General features: G+C 35.3%; 1 protein-coding gene across 1 annotated transcript in view; it reads right to left on the bottom strand.

Moving 5' to 3' along the window:
• Positions 1 to 203: 203 nt before the first annotated feature.
• Positions 204 to 14,621, bottom strand: part of AMER1 (APC membrane recruitment protein 1) — a 176,748-nt gene continuing 162,330 nt past the window's right edge. The window contains exon 7 of the transcript XR_012127297.1: positions 204 to 414. The gene's annotated coding sequence lies outside the window, so the exon portion shown is untranslated. The remainder of the gene's footprint in view (positions 415 to 14,621) is intronic.

Genomic DNA, 14,621 nt, shown 5'->3' on the forward strand with positions numbered 1-14,621 from the left:
TTATTCAATTTTTCTTTGGTGTGTATGTGGGAAGAAGTAACCATAAAGAAGTATTATTTTGCCAACTTTCTCTGACTCTTGGTGACCTTTCATTTCATTTTAAGGACCCAGGCTTTCCTTAGTTCTTTGTATATGTAATTTAGGCAAGGTTCCAGGGGTGGAACATGATATCAGCCAGTGCCAATCAACATACTGATTTTTAATTACCGTCTTTGGTTTAGGGAATTGCATATAACCCAGTGTGGTCTAATCAGGGCTAGACTTGTAGGGGAATTCCCAGGAAGTATCCCTTCACCAGCAAATATGCATTCAAGACTGGTATGATGTAGCATCAGCATCAAACTGCTGGAAACCATATTGCCATCCTGAAAGGGGAGGCTTCTTGAGTGTGGAACCATCTGGAAGAGGCAGGAACTAGAGAGAGAAAGAATATTCCCAATGACAGAATTGTAGCCCCTGGATAAAGATGCATATACCCCTGAACTTTTCAGTCCATAAGCCCATTCCTCTTTTTCATAAGCTAGTTTAATTTCAGACTTTTGTTCTTTCAATGAGCATAATTCTGACTAATGCATGGTCTGTTCAAATTCATCAGTCTAATAAGTACAAAAACTGGAATTGAGATCTATGTAAGAATTTTATAAACTATATTGCCCCCTCGAGGATTTTTAAATCCTCTAGGACAATCCCCTTCTTGAATCCACCTTGAGTCCTTTTACAACCTGGATATTCTCCTCTAGCCATGCTTCACATAATTAAGTACTTTCTTAAATGGTAGGGCTAACTTTAAACACAGTCTTCCAGATGTGGTTTGGCCAAGAAAGAACAGGATCACTGCTTTACTTATAGATAATATGCTTCCCTTAGTGCAGCTTCATATTGCATTAGGTTTTACTAAAACCACATCACACTGTTGACTCAACATGAAATTAACTATCGACTCTAAATTCGTCCATATATACTGTTCTGAACTGTATATAACTCAGCCTGAAATTGTACTATTAGGTATTTAAAAATAATTATTACAAATAATCAGCTTTTTGTATATTCACAAAGTTATGCAGCCATCACCACTATAATTCCAAGGGGAATCACATAACACGTAACCTTTTGTGTCTGGCTTCTTTAGCAATTTTTGTTTCATCCATGTTGTAGAGTGAATCAGTACTTCTTTGCTTTAATTTTTTTATTTTGGTAAAATATACATAGCATATATCATTTAAATCATTTGTAAGTGTACAATTCAGTGGGATTAATTCTAACTACAATGTTGATAACCATCACCATTATATATACACCAAATTTTTCATCATACCCAACATAAACTCTGTACCCACTAAGCAATAACTCCCTCTTCCTAACACTCATCCTTTGGTAACCTCTATTTTACTTTCTGTTTCTATGACTTTGCTCATTTGAGTTACCTCCCTCAAATAGTCTCATACAATCTGTGTCCTGTTGTGTATGGCTTATTCCACTTAGCATAATGTTTTCAAGGTTCATCCACATTGTAACATGTAGTAAAATTTATTTCTTTTAAAGGATGACTAATATTCCATTGGCTAATATTCCATTGTATGGATATACCTTTTTAATCCAATAATCCCTTGATAGATATTTGTGCTACTTTCCCACCTTTTGGCTATTGTGAGCAATGATGCTGTGAACGTTGGTGTTCAAGTATCTGCTTGCATCCTTGTTCACAGTTTTCTAAAATATATACCTAGAAGTATAATTGCTGGGTCATGTGGCAGTTCTATGTTTACATTTTTGTGGAACCACCAAACTATTTCCATAGCAGCTGTATTGTTTTACATTCCCACCAGTAATTCATGATGGTCCAAAATGCTCCACAGCTCATCAACACTTATTGTTTTCTGAGTTTTTAAAAAATTTAGCCACCCTCATGGGTTTGAAGTGATATCTCATTGAGGCTTTGACTTGTATTTCCTTAATGACTAATGATGTTGAGCACCATGATGGCCATTTGTATATATTTTTGGAGAAACATCTATTAAGTCTTCTGTCCATTTTCAAATTGGGTTGTTTTGTTATTTTGTTGTGGAGTTGCAGGAGTGCTTTATGTATTGTGGATATAAATTTCTTATTGGGGGATTTTTAAATTTACAATCCCTTATTTACAAGTAATATATATGATTTGTAAATACTTTTCCCATTCTTTGGGCTGTCTTTTCACATTCTTGATGCACAAAAGCTCTTAATTTTATATGAATTTCAGTTTATTCATTTTTCTTTTATTTCCTTGTGTTTTTGGTGTCATACCCATAAAGTCATTGTGAAATTAATGTCATAAATATTTTCTCCTATATTTTCTTCTAGGAATTTTACAACTGTAGCTTTAGTGTTCAGATTTTTTATCCATTTTGAGTTATTTTTCTTGGTGGTAAAATGTAAGTGTTCAACTTCTTTCTTATACATGTGGTTATCCAATTTTCTCAGCACCATTTACTGAAAGATTGGTCTTTCATTGAATGATCTTGGCACCATTGTCAGAATCAATTAATCATATATATGAGGGCTTGTTTCTGGGCTCTTTATTTTTTCCAGAAATCATGTTTTTAAATTACTATGGCTTTGCAGTAAGTTTTGAAATTGATAATTTTGACTTCTTTTTATTTTCAAGACTCTTTTAGATATTTGGGGCCCTTTGCAATTATATATGAATTTCAGGGTTGCCCTTTTAATTCCTTTGAAAAAACTCCCTGTAATTTTTATAAGCATTGTGATGAATCTGCAGATTACTCTTGCTAATACCAGCATCTTAAGAAATGTTTTTTTCTTATCAATGAACAAAGGATGTCATCACATTTATTTAGATCTTTAAATTCAACAATGTTTTATAAATTTTAACATATGACTCTTTCACCTCCTGTATTAAATTTGTTTCTAAATATTTTATTCTTTGGATGTTATTGTAAATGGTCATGGTGAACAATTCTTTCAATATGCTTTTGGATTCTTTTTGCTAATAGTTTATTGGGGATTTTTGCATCTTTTCTCATAAGGGATATTTGTCTGTAATTTTTATTTTTTGTGATATCTTTCTCTGGCTTTGATATCAGGGTAAGGCTGGCCTCATGGAATGAATTACAGAATGTTCGCTCTTCCTCAATTTTTTAGAGGAGCTAGAAAAGGATTTGGAATAATTCTTTAAATATTTGGTAGAGTTCATCAGTGAAGCTACCTGGTCCAAGACTTTCATTTGTTGGGAAGCTTTTAATTACTCTTTACTTGTTATAGATCGGTTGAAATTTTTTATTTCTCTTTGAGATAGTTTAAGTACATTGTGTTTCAAGGAATTTATTCATTTTTTATAGATAATATAATGTGTTGGCACACAATTTTTTAATAGTATCCTCATAATCATTTCTATCTTTGTAAGGTTGGTAGTAATATCCCCAGTTTCATTTCTGATTTTAGTTATTTGTGTCTTCTTTCTTTTCCTACTTCAGTCTATATAAAGGTTTCCAAATTTTGTTAATTTTCTAAAGAACCAGTTTTTGGTTTCATTACTGTTCTTAATTATTTTTTATCTCCTATTTTGCTTATATTTACTCTCAACTTTATTATTTCTTCCTGCTTTGGATATATTTTTGCTCTTCTTTTTCTAGTTCTTTCAGGTGTAAGGTTAGATTATTTGAGATCTTTCTTCTTTTTTAATGTGTGCATTTACAGCTGTAAATGTCCTCCCAGCACTGCTTTCACTGTAAGTTTCTGTATGTTTTAATTGTTTTCACTTGTCTTTTAGTGTTTTTAAACATTTTTATTCAAATATAGTTTATATAAAATATTGTATTAGTTTCAGATGAACAACTTCATGATTGATCAATTATATACATTATTAAATGCATGGTAAGTGTAGTTACTATCTGTCACCATACAAAGATTTAACAATATTATGAATTGTATTCCTTATGCTATACTCCCATCCATGTCACTAAATTGTTTTATAATTTGAAGTTTGTACCTCTTTATCCCCTTCACCTCTTTCATCTATTACACTCCCCTATACTATGGTAACCAGTGATACATTCTCTGTTTATGAATCTATTTCTGTTTTGTTTGTTTGTTCATTTGTTTTGTTTTTCACATCTCTAGGTATTTCAGTTCTCATGATTTCTTCTTTGACCCACTGTTTGTTTAATTTCTGTATTTTGTGAATTTTCCAGCTTTCCCTCTTTTATACCTATCTTCACCTTATCACAGAAATACTTTGAATTATTTCTATCTTTTGAAATCTATTAAGACTTTGTGGTCCAATATGTGGTCTAACCTGGAAAATGTCCCATGCACACTTGAGAAGATTGTGTATTTTGTTGTTATTAGGTGGAGCATTCTGCATATATCTGTTAAGTCTAATTGATTCATTGTGTAGTTAAAGTCCTCTATTTCTTTACTTAGTGTCTGTTTGGTTCTCTCCATTATTGAAAGTAGGGTATTGAAGTCTTCAACTATTATGATAAAACTATTTCTCCCTTCAATTCTATCAAGGTTTTCTTCTCATATTTGGAATATCTGCTATTAGGTTCATAATGTTTATGATTATGTCTTCTTGTGGTACTGAACCATTGATTAACATATAAATTCCTTTCTCTCATATAATATTTTTGGATTTAGTATATTTTGTCTCAAATGAGCATAGCCAATCCAGTTCTCCTTTGATTACTATTTGTATGGAGTATGTTTTCCATAGTTTCATTTTGAACCTATTTGTGTCTTTGGATCCAAAGTGAGTCTCTTATAGACAGAATATAGTTGGATAATGTCTGCTTGTTTTTTAAAATCTATTTTTCCAATCTCTGTTTTTTTGAATGAAGTATTTATTCTGATTACATTTAAAATAATGATAAGAAAGGACTTATTTCTGCCATTTTTCGACTTTATGTATGTCTTATATGTTTTCCCAACTCATTTCCTTCATTAATGCCTTCTTTTGCATTCAGTTAAATTTTTGTATTGAGCAATCTTGATTCTGTTCTCTTTTTCTTTTGTGTATATTCCATAGATATTTTCTTTGTGGCTACCCTGAGGGTTAACATTTAATATGCTAAAGTTATAAAAATCTAATTTGAATTTATGTCAACTTAGCTTTAATAGCATACTAAAAATCTGTTCCTCTATAGCTCCAACCACCTCCTTTTGTTATTGATGCCAAAAGTGCATCTTTGCACATTGTATGCCCAATAACACAGATAAAGAATTGTTTTTCATGCATATGTCTTTTAAATCATATGGAAAATAAAAAGTGGAGCTACACAACAAAATGACAAGAGCACCATATTTTATAATAATCTATGTATCTGCTTTTACCAGGGATGTATATTTTTCATACAGCTTTAAGGTGCTGTCTACTGTCCTTTCATTTCAATCTGATGGACTTCCTTTAGCATTTCTTGTAGCAAAGGCCTAGTGATAAAGAGCTACCTCAGATTTTGTATATTTGAGAATGTATTAAATTCTTCCTTATTTTTGACACCATCAAGCAGACCAACATATGCATTGTCTGGGAGTCCAAGAAAAAGAAGAGAGAGAAAAGGGGGTAAAAAGAGTATTTGAATAAATAATGGTTAAAAACTCCCTAAATTTGATGAAATACTTGAAGCTACAAATCCAAAAGTCTCAGCAAATTACAAGTAGGATTAACTGAATGAGATCCACACACATAATACTTAAACTGCCAATAGCCAAGACAAAGAGAATCTTGGAGCAGAAAGGGAGAAGTAACTCAAAGCATTTTAAGGATCCTCAATAATTTTATCAGCTGATTTCTCATCAAAAACTTTGGGAACTAGAAGGCAGTGGGTTTATATATTCAAAGTGCTGAAAGAAAAAACCACCAACTGAGAATTATATACCCAGTGAAACTATCCTTCAAAAATGAGTATTTTCACAAGTGAATAATGATGTTGAGTAGCTTTTTCATGTGCCTATTAATAGGACATTTCTATATATTCTTTGGGGAAATGTCTATGCACATATATCCTTGCACATTTTTAAATTATACCATTTATCTTTTATTATTGACTTATAATATATTGAATCTTTATACATTCTGGATACTAGACACTTAACAGGAATATGATTTGTAAAAACATCCTCCCATTCTGTTGGTTATCTTTTCACTATCTTGATAGTACCCTTTGAAGTGCAAGGATTTTTAATTTTGGTGAACACCAATTTGTCTACTTTTTTCTTTTATTGTTTATGTTTTTGGTGTCATATCTAAAAAGCCATTGTCAAATTCAAGGTCATGAAAACATGTATCTTTATTTTCTTCTGAAATTTTTATTGTTTAAACTCTTACATTTAGGCCTTTGATCCATTTAAACTTAATTTTTGTATATAGTCACAGGTAGGAGTCCAAATTCAGTTTTGCATGTGGTTATCTAGTTGTTCCAATGAATTTTTTTGAAAAAATTATTCTTTCCTCCTGGAATGAACTTGGGGCCATTGTCAAAAATTAGGTGATCACAGATTAGTGTCCTATTTATTTATGGAAACCAAAATATTTTTGTACTTAGGTTTATAGGCCTTTATGCTAATAATGATGATAATATAGCAGTAGTAGCCACAATGGTAGTTGTAATGACAGTGGTAACCATATACTGGGCATTTAGCCAATTACAAATCCACAAAACTGCTTTATCAGCCAATCTGTGTTAACTACTTTTACCGAGAGTCGATCAGAAAATATGTTTTAAGTGCCCTATTCTAGAGCAAATAATCATGCCTCTTTTTCCTCAATTCATAAGGCTAGTTGTGTTGCATAAAGGCAATGTAGTTGGTTCATCTGACATGTTGTTTGTATTCCACATAAGCCTATGATGGTTTTCCTGATTATTGCTTCCTTTCCTATGTTCACACACACATTTCTTTCCATGGTCTGTTCCACAGTCTTTCTGAATGTCAAAATCATGCTATTTGGTTCCTGTTTTTGAATATCTGTTCATTTCTCTTTGTTAAAAATGAGACTTTTTTACTGTTTTCTATCTCTCAGAATTTCTCCCACTCTGCAAGATCGTTGATAAATGTAGAATGAAACCCAGCATGGCAATAAGGATTTTGCATGCATCAGTGAGGTGCTCTGAGATGTGTTTAGTTTGGATTGCCTGGGGACTTAAAAATCCTATTTTAGGATCCCCTTGTTTCTCGGGGTTACACTAAGTAAAATTTCTAGACCATTACAAATTCAAGGGCCCCAGAGAATGCAAGAGCTACTCAGGGAAGTAGCCATCTGATTCTCAGGGGAAATCTAAAGATTTACAAGAGATAACTCACTGGGTGACCTTGGGTAAATCATTTCTCCCTCCCTGGGTTTTGATTTTCCTGCCTATAAAATGAGGCAATAGACTATGGATATTGTGAAGATCTCTTTCACCTCTGATACTGGATGTGCTTATAAGATATCTACAGGACTCCAGAAAAGCTTGAGGGTGGAGAGATAATTATAAAAGAGGCAAGTAAAAGGTACTAATCCTTTCCCCAGAAAAAAATCTCTTTTCCCCTTCACACTTCCCAACAGCAATATATTCTCAACCCCAAAATACACAAAAGCCAACAAGCTTAGATGAAGGCAGGCCAGCAGGAGCCTTCAAGGCTATAACCTCGGGGCTGTTTCCTTTGCCTGGCTCCCAGAGGCCTAGAACAGGAAGTCTCTCAGTAGAGAAGATAAACATGAATGTACAACCCAGAACCACTTTCTCCTCCCCTTCAAGGGAGAGGCTGAAAGCTACTACAGGCATGGTGGAAGTTTGGGATAGGGGTGCGGCAGACAGCACAAATCCCCTGTGGAATATTATAACAACTCCAGGAAAAGCAATTATAAAGTAACAGATGCTCCAGAGTGGTTGAGCATTAACAAGAAAAGGGCCTTGGGTCAGTCTGATGACCCACAATAACAGCACATCTGCAGGAGCAAAACAGCAACCCCAAGCTAGATATATATTCTACAGAGAACTCAGACTCCCAAGAGCTGATTTGGTGGAGATTCAGCCTTCTTGGGAATTAGCAGAGAAAATGACAATAGGGCAACTGTGGAGGTTAGGGAAGAAGAAGTTGCTGAGGAACAAATGAAGATGACAAGTTGACAGCTATGGGAAGAGGAAGAAAACATGCTTGATACTAGTTGTTTTGTGAGTGTTATTCCTCTTATTACTCACAACACATCTAGAAGTCATTATTAGACCCATGTTACTAATACAAAGACTGAGGCACAAGTGTTGAAATAATTTTGCCTAGGTCACACAAATATTAATGGTGGAGCTAGAATTCAAAGCCTAATCTACCTGTTTCCAATGGGCTCCTTCCACCATATCAATCTTTGTAAAACCATAGCCACATGCTTTTATCTCGATATTCCATCCCTCTTCAGTTCACTGATTCAATTTTTTATTTATCCATCTATTCAGCAAGCATTCCCTGAGCCCATGTTACATAGCAGGCATATTCTATTCTAGATGCTGGGAACATAAAGAGGACTTGCATCTAGTTCTGGCCCATAAGGAGTTCCCAGCTAGTGGAGGATTCCAAAGGTAAGCAAACTAACTCCCATATGATTGAAGTGTGTGCTACAATAAAAAGATGTAGCAGAATGTATGTTCGTATGGGTTTTCCCAGAGATGTTAATAGGTGTACAGTGCCTTCTGGTATTGAGCAGAGTTTGGCAGTTGAGAAAAGGCAAGAGCACCAAAAAAGGTACCATATCATAAAATAGCATGGTGCATTTAAGGGCAGTTCAGTAGCTCTATAGGACTACAGCCTGGAGTATAAGAGGATGGGGAAGTAAGGGTGAGGCTAGAGAAATAAGCCATGATTAGATTATTGGAGGCTTACAATTCCTTCATTTAGTCAATAAATATCCATTGAACTATGTGCTAGATACTGGGCAAATAGTAGTGAATAAGACAGCAAAGTGTGGACTCCCTTAGAGCATATATTTTAGTACAAGACAAACAATAAACATGATATATACCTATAAGGTATAAGGTTGGCATTTTCATTATTCTTATGTTACTGGTGAGGCACTGTGGCACAAAGATGTTAAGACACTCACCACTCACAAAAGAAGTGGAAGGGCCAAAAGTTGAACCCAGTAGGCTGACTCTGAGGCTTCAAGATCAACCACTCAAATGTCTCTCAACAAGGAAAAACAGTGGAAGAATTGGTATATGTTCAATTTATGGTAAACATTGGACTTAGCTGACTCTGAAAGCCTGGAATCATAAACCAAAAGGGCCCTTACAACTATCTAATCCTGGATAACTTAAACTTAAGGCATCCACAAACCATCTCAAGGTTTTTTCTATTCTAACACTCATTCTTTTTTTTTCAATTCATACACTTAATTTTTTAGAGCATTTTTATGTTTATAGAAAAATTGAGTGGAAAGTATAATTCTCACATATTCCCTCACATACCCCCACATAGTATCTTCTATTATTTAAATCTTGTGTTAGTGTGATGCATTTGCTACAATTGATAAGGAAATATTTGTTTGTATTTATTAATTAAAATCCATCATGTACATTCTTGGTATAGTATACTCCATGGGTTTTGAAAAATTATGTCATTTATTCATTATTATCATATAATAGAGAATAGTTTCATTTCCCCAAATATCCTATGTACTTCACCTATTCATCCTTCCTTCACTTCCTTAGAGGAACCCTAGGCAACCACAGATCATTTTACTGTCTCCATAGTTTTGCCATTTCCATAATGTCTTATAGTTGAAATCACATAGTATGTTGTTTTTTCAGATTGGTTTTTATCGCTTAACAATATGTACTTAAGTTTCCCCATTATGTTTTTGTAGCTTTATAGCTCATTTCTTTTTAACACTGGATGACATTCCATTGAATAGAGATAGCATAGTTTGTTTATCGATTTACCTATGGAAAGACATCTTGGTTCCTTCCAATTTTAGGCAACTATGAATAAAGCTGCTGTGTGCAGGTCTCTGTGTAGATGTAAGTGTTCAGCTCACTTGAATAAATACCAAAATAAGGAGGTGCTCAAGATGGCAGCATGAATAAGGGGCTGGAAATCTCCTCCAAAAACCATATGTAGTTTGAAAATACAGCAAATACAACAATTCCTAAAAGAGAGACCAGAAGATACAGTACAACAGCCAGGCTACATCTACATCTGCGAGAACTCAGCATATCATGAAAAGGGTAAGATACGAGGCCATGACCCAGTGGGACCTGAGAACTCCCCCCACCCCAGCTCACTGGTGGGAAGAAAAGAATCAGAGTGGGGAGGGAGTGGAAGCATAGGACTGTTAAATAACCAGCCCTAGTAATCTGCAGTGGGAGCACAGACACACATCACATGGTGTACTCGATATTCAAGAAATGGAAAATAAAATCTGAGATGGAAACTGCAAGTGGGTCCCCACAGCTGGCTCCCTGGGACAAAAGAAAAACTGACAATTTAAAAGTCTTAAAGGGACAGGGGTTTAGCAGGAGGACAAAATCATCCTGGCACACTCAGCCCAGCAGGCTGGCAATCTTAAGGAACTTCAGGGGCCCTAACCTCTGGGTGGCAATGCAGTTACAAAGACCTCATGGTGATAAGCAGCCTGCCATTCATTCCACCCCACCAGCACTGCAAGCAAACCAGATGATCTGCCATTGCTGTGAACCAGCCAGGGAGCAGCCCCACCCACAGCAACCACACAGAGTCTTTTCCCAGCACAAAGCTAACCAGGAGAGACCCAGAGGCTGCCACCAGAACACAGCTTCCCGGGACAGGCAAAGAAAATAGAATAAGGTCCAGAAGGCACAAAAGGGTGCTGCTCTCACAGGAGAACATACCCAATGCATCTGTTACACCCCACAGTGCCCTAGGCTTTCCCAAGGACTGCCCCACCCATGGAAGCTCAGGGAATTAACCCAGAGACTGCACCTTGTGTGCAGGTAACCAGCACAGGCAGCAAAGAAGGGCAAGGTGACCAGCAAGCAGGAAGGGACTTTGTTCTCCCAGCTGACACACATGCCACCTGCCGGTGATCACTTCTCTCAGCATGAAAAGGTAGAAGAACCTGGTTCAGTCAAAAATCACTCAAACAACCCCAGAGAGAGGACCTCACCAGATAGATATAACCAATCTTCCTGAAAAATAATTCAAAATGAATTTCATAACCATGCTGATGGAGCTGCAGAGAAATATGCAAGAGCTAAGGGATGAAGTCTGGAGGGAGATAACAGAAATAAAACAATCTCTGGCAGGACATAAGAGGAGACTGGATGAGGTGCAAGAGACTGTTAATGAAATAGAAATAAGAGAACAGAAATACAGAGAAGCTGAGGCACAGAGAGATAAAAGGATCTCTAGGAATGGAAGAATATTAAGAGAACTGTGTGACCAATACAAAAAGAATGATATTCACATTATAGGCATACCAGAAGAAGAGAGAGAAAAAGGGATAGAAAGTGTCTTTGAAGAAATAGTTGCTGAAAACTTCACCAAGCAGGGGAATGAAATAGTCTCTCAGACTATGGGAGCCCACAGATCTCCCAACACAAGGGACCCAAGGAAGACAACACCAAGACATATAATAATTAAAGTGGCAAAGATCAATGACAAAGACAGAATATTAAAGGCAGCCAGAGAGAGAAAAAATATCACCTACAGAGGAAAACCCATCTGGCTATCATCAGACATCTCAAGAAACTTACAGGCAAGAAGCGAATGGCATGATATATTTAATGCAATGAAACAGAAGGGCCTTGAACCAAGAATACTGTACCCAGCAAGATTATCATTTAAACTTGAAGAAGGGATTAAACAATTTGTAGATAAACAAAAGTTGAGGGAATTTGCCTCCCACAAAACAACCTCTATAGGGTATTTTTAAGGGAATGCTCTAGATGGAAGTACTCCTAAGGCTAAGTAGATGTCACCAAAGAAAATAAAAACACAGCAAAGAAAGCATACTAACAAGATACTAACCAAAGGCAAAAAATAAAATCAATTATCCAGAAAAACAGTCAAAGGAAACACAAAAGAGTACAGAATAAAACACCTAACATAAAAAGTGTGGAGGAGGAGAAATAAGAAGGGACTGAAATAAAGCATCATCAAACTGTCTTTAAAATAGCATAATAATTGAGTTAAAGTTAAATGGTTAGATAGTAAAGAAGCTAACCTTGCACCTTTGGTGACCACAAATACAAGGCCTGAAATGGCAATAAGTACATATGTGTTGATAATTATCCTAATGTAAATGGACTGAATGCACCTATCAAAAGACACAGAGTAATAGAATGGATAAAAAAGCAAGACCCATCTATATGCTGCTTACAAGAGACTCACCTCAAACCCAAAGACATACATAGACTAAAAGTCAAAGGTTGGAAAAAAAATTTCATACAAACAATAGGGAGAAAAAAGAAGGTATTGCAGTACTTGTATCAGAGAAAATAGACATCAAAACAAAGAAAGTAACAAGAGATGAAGAAGGACATCACATAATGTTAAATGGGACAGGCCAACAAGAGGATATAACCATTATAAATATCTATGCAACTAACACAGGAGCACCAACATATGTGAAACAAATACTAACAGAATTAAAGAAGGAAATAGAATGTAATTCATTCATTTTAGGAGACTTCAACACCCCACTCACTCCAAAGGAAAGATCCACCAGACAGAAAATAAGTAAGGACACAGAGGCACTTCAAAACACTCTAGAACAGATGGACCTAACAGACATCTACAGAACTATCTGTCCAGAAGCAGCAGGATACACATTCTTCTCAAGTGCACATAGAACATTTTCCAGAATAGAGAAGACGTATGGGCCAAAAAAGAGCCTCAATAAATTCAAAAAGAATGAAATTCTATCAACCAACTTCTCAGATCACAAGGCAATAAAACTAGGAATAAATTGTACAAAGAAAACAAAAAGACTCACAAACACATGGAGGTTTAACAACATGCTCCCAAATAATTAATGGATCAGTGACCAAATTAAAACAGAGATAAAGCAATATATTGAAACAAATGGAAACAACAGCACAAGGCCCAATTGTCTGTGGGACACAGAGAAGACTGTGCTAAAAGGAAAGTGTATAGCAATACAGGCATATTTAAAGAAGGAAGAACAATCTGAAATAAATAGTCTAAAGTCACAATTATTGAAACTAGAGAGGAACAAATGATGCTCAAAGTCAGCAGAAGGAGGGGCATGATAAAGATCAGAGAAGAAAGAAATAAAATTGAGAAGAATAAAACAATTAGAAAAAATTCAATGAAACCATGAGCTGGTTCTTTGGGAAAATAAACAAAATAGACAAACCCTTAGCAAGACTTTTTAAGAGAAAAAGAGAATCTACAAACACAAACAGAACCAGAAATGAGAAAGGAAAAATGATGATGGACACCACAGAAATACAAAGGAATATTAGAGAATACTATGAAAATCTATATGCTAACAAGCTGGATAACATAGAAGAAATGGACAACTTTCAGGAAAAATGAAACATTACAAGACAGACCTAGGAAGAAACAGAAAATCAATCTAAACATACCAATTAACAGCAATGAAATTGAATCGGTAATAAAAAAATCTACCCAAGAACAAAACCCTCAGGCAAGATGGAATCGCCACTGAATCTTGTCAGACATTTAGAGAAGAAATAATACACATTCTCCTTAAAGTTTTCCAAAAAATAGAAGAGGAGAGAGTATTTCCAAACTCATTCTATGAAGCCAGCATTACTCTAACACCAAAACCAGGCAAAGACCCCACACAAAAATAAAATTACATACCAATATCCCTGATGATCATAGATGCAAAAATACTCAACAAAATATTAGCAAACCAAATTCAAAAATACATTAAAGGGATCATACACCATGATCAAGTGGGATTCATCTTACCTATGTTAGGATGGTACAACATTCGAAAATCCATCAACATCATCCACCCCATCAACAAAAAGAAAGACAAAAGCCACATGATCATCTCCATAGATACTGAAAAAGCATTAAACAAAATTCAATATACATTCATGATAAAAACACTCAGCAAAATGGGTATAGAGGGCAAGTACCTCAACATAATAAAGGCCATATATGACAAACCCACAGCCAACATCATACTTAATGGTGAGAAGCTGAAAACATTTCATCTAAGACTGGGGACAAGACAAGGATGCCCACACTCCCCACTGTTATTCAACATAGTACTGGATGTCCTAGCCATGGCAATCAGACAAAACAAAGAAATACAAGGTATCCAGATTGGTAAAGAAGAAACCAAACTCACTACTTGCAGATGACATGATACTATACAAAAAAACCCCTAAAGTCTCTACTCCAAAACTGCTAGGACTAATATCTGAATTCAGCAAATTTGTAGGATACAAAATTAATACACAGAAATCTGTTGCTTTCCTATATAGTAATGATGAACTAGCAGAAAGAGAAATCAGGAAAACAATACCATTCACAATTGCATCAAAAAGAATAAAAAACTAACAATAAACCTAACCAAGGAAGTGAAAAATATATACCCTGAAAAGTACAGGACACTCTTAAGAGAAATTAAAGAGGACTTCTAACAAATGGAAATTCATCCCATGCTCTTG

Source organism: Manis javanica, chromosome X, assembly GCF_040802235.1.
Source record: "Manis javanica isolate MJ-LG chromosome X, MJ_LKY, whole genome shotgun sequence".
In the NCBI taxonomy this organism is placed as follows: domain Eukaryota; kingdom Metazoa; phylum Chordata; class Mammalia; order Pholidota; family Manidae; genus Manis; species Manis javanica.